General features: G+C 33.3%; 1 pseudogene; it reads right to left on the bottom strand.

Annotated features, from left to right (window-relative positions):
- Nucleotides 1-3,225: 3,225 nt before the first annotated feature.
- Nucleotides 3,226-3,322, bottom strand: LOC138824109 (U6 spliceosomal RNA; annotated as a pseudogene).
- Nucleotides 3,323-3,584: the final 262 nt, after the last annotated feature.

Genomic DNA, 3,584 nt, shown 5'->3' on the forward strand with positions numbered 1-3,584 from the left:
TACATACACATATACATGCATGCTAAATTCAGGGTTTATTGTACAAAAAAGTTCAAATAAAATATTAGTGATTTGTACAAATGATAATATGCCTTATTACAAAATAATACATGAACCATCACACCCATGTTACATTTTACCTGCCTCTCCAAATGTGACCACTTAATTTATTTTTAATTAATTGATTACCTTATTAATTTGTTTGGTGCTAATACTAGGGCTTGAACTCAGGGTCTGGCTTTGTCCCAGAATTTATTTTTTGTTTCAGTTTTCTCAAGGCTAGCATTTTACTGCTTGTACCACAGCTCCATTTCTAGCTTTTTCTGGTTACATTCAAATCAGAATCTAATGGACTTTTTTTTTTCTTGGTCTGCTTTCAAACCACAATCCTCAGATTTCATCTTTCTGATTAACTACTAATAAAGACATAAGCCATCAGTGTGGCTTCTACTTTTTCCTCTATAATTATCTAATGCACATACTTAAATAGTAATTTAAAACTGAGAGAATAGAAGCAAGATGTACAGTGATGATACTCTCCTGTCAGAAATTCAAGTTAGTAATGTAAATTATTCTTATGACCATACACAAAACATACCATATTATAGTGAAAGAGAACTCACTATTGAACATATGAGCCTTAAGAGCTTTCTAATAGATCCATTATTTATTGTTACCCAACATTAGAAAAATGTATGAGGCATTGGTAAAATAGAAGTCCTTTGCATGACTACATACATTCCTTGTTTTTTTTTAAAGACACGTGCTTTCATCTAAAAAGTAGGCCTGTCTATTGTCTTCATGTGATTTCAATAATTGAAAGTGCTTAGTGAGAAGGTCAAAATGTATTAGTAGTCCTTAACTATCAATTCTCATTTTTCTTCTTGGAGAATATAATGATCAAATCAATAATTCAGAATCAGAAATCAATAGTTCAGAATCATGCTTCCAGTGCAAGTAGATCACCAGTAAGAAATCCTAAATACCAATTTTCACAAAGTTTTGTCACAGATACAATCTCCCTGCCTTCTCTAGCTACTTTACTACCTTCCTATTTCTTCATTATACAGGAAAAGTGTGATTCACCTGATTTCAGTCAGATCTGTTGCTAGAATTATCAAGGAATTAGTTTATTGTCTGTAATTTGGTCAAAGTTATGTCTCTTTATGTAGGCTACTAAAAATGTATTTAATAATTTCAAGTAAATACATGAATTCTATTCCCATCTTTTTTAAAAAATTAAAATTTTGTTTGCTCTATAAATTGATCAGAGGCATGGATTTTGTCGCTAGCTAGGTCATTGCACATCATCTGTCTCTCTCTCTCCCTTTCTTGGTTCTCATAGATAATATGATTGCTCCATAATTATCCTGATTTATTTTGCTTTCATATTTTTGGTTGCATCATTTCAGTTTTTGTTCTGCCATTTCCCAAATCATTTATATAGAAGGCGTTATTTCCTAATTTCTCATTCCTAGAATAAGCTGCACATGAAGACATCGCTGGTCCTCATTTTCAGTGTGTACATTTGAATACGGAGGAACATCTTTCCTCTGCTCTCCATCAATTCCCTACTCTCCAGTTAGAATAATTTCGAATAGTAAAATTGGAAAAAGAGAAAATAAATCATGGTGAATAAACAGTTGCAGAAAAATCACTGGATATTTCTGACCAGTTCAACCAATGTGAACTATTAGGAAAATACATGGACACCTCATTCCCACTGGCACTCAAAGTTTCTCGTTAGGCAATTCTTAGGAATATGAAGAACAAGATGAAAAAATAACGAATGATATCAATTGCAAGAATAAAATGGAGAAGGATCCAAGCAAATTTCTTCAATGGGCTGCCAAAAATATTCGGCTAACTACAGTGTGGAGACTTCTTTCCCAAAAGGCCACTCATGTGAATAGTAGGGATGACGATGAGTATACCCCTCTTCATCGAGAAGCGTACAGTGGACAATTAGACATTGTCAGTGAGTTGGTGTCTCAAGCGGCACATGCAATAACTGTAGATGACTGGACACCCCTGCACAGTGCATATACGTGGAATAATACCAGAGTGACTTCTTTATTACTTCATCATGATCCAAATACCAATGCCCAACTAAAGGCCTCTTGTCCCCCTTACATCTTGCTGCTGAGAATTGAGCTAGCAAAGATACGCTGGATCTCCTTCTGTTGAACCATTATATAAAACCAGGCCTGGAGAACAACATAGAAAAACTTGCACTTGATATTGCCAAAAGGATAAGTATGTATCACTACTTCTATGAAGTTGTGGAAGGCTGTACAAATTGTTCACCTATGTCCTAATGGTCGGGTTAAGTTTCTTAAATTTCAAAAATGCAAGTCGATCTTTTGTGTCCCTACAAAATATTTTCACAATCCAAATAAGAGCAATATATTTTATTTTGGTCTGTCATGGGGCTTGAACTCTGGGCCTGGGAGCTACCTCTGTGCTCTTCAGCTCAAGATGAGAGCTCTACTACATGAGCCTCAGCTCCACTTTCAGTTTTCTAGTGGTTTATTGGAGATAAGAGTACCACAGACTTTCCTTCCCAGGCTGCCTTGGAACCATGATCTCAGATCTCAGCCTCTTGTGGCATAAGCCACATGTGCCTGGCAACACCAATATTTTACAGTAAAAATTCATGGATTCTGCAGAATTCTTCCAAGTGAATTGCCTGCATTGGATGTCAAAATGTATTCAATAGTTTTTGTATACATGTATAATGATTTCTTCAGAGTTTGTGATTTTTTAATCAGAAACAATTTTAACTTACCTGTTGAAATGAGTAGTACAGAAACTAAAATATTTCTGGTGCTTGTCTGAAAAAGTATATTTGACAATATCCTATATTCTATGTTTGCATAATGTTCATAATATATTTTATTTTCTCCTAGATATACTTTGAATTCTACATTATTTTATAATATTTAGGTTCATTAATGTGTCCTTTCTGATTACATTCCATATAGAAACAGTTTGATTCCTTTTTTTCTAGGTCTTAATATTATTTTTCTTTGGGATAAAATGACAATGTTGTATAATTTGAAAAGTTTTGTAAAGTTTATTCTATGTAAACGCCTTCCTGAGGTGAATATTTAATACACTGATGTCAAACTAAATTTAATTATATGAATTACGTGTATTGTTACAGTTGTAATTTTGTAATCAACTTTTTAATAACTGTTTTTCATTTCTTGCATCTGAAGAATGAAACATATGGAATACTTCTCAAATTTTCATATTATCCTTGTGCAAGTGCCATGTTAATCTCTGCATTGTAATTTGAGTATTCGTGCTGCTGAAGCATGTAGTATCTTCTAAATTTAAGTAGTTAATGATGCCATCTTTATACAAGCCTATATCTATGGGTGCCTACTTTTAACAAGGAAACCGTATTGTTCCGAACAATGCTATCGATCTTATTTCCATAAAATTCTGTGAATAGTAGAAAAAATTATATTGATCGATCAATTGCTCACATTTGCAAATTTTTTTGTCAATGACTATCTTAAGTCTTTTTATTTGGAATTTGATCGTACTCTCAATTATTTATAGATAGGTCCAAAGGT

This window comes from Dipodomys merriami, unplaced genomic scaffold (assembly GCF_024711535.1).
Source record: "Dipodomys merriami isolate MVZ:Mamm:240054 unplaced genomic scaffold, mDipMer1.0.p SCAF_1254, whole genome shotgun sequence".
In the NCBI taxonomy this organism is placed as follows: domain Eukaryota; kingdom Metazoa; phylum Chordata; class Mammalia; order Rodentia; family Heteromyidae; genus Dipodomys; species Dipodomys merriami.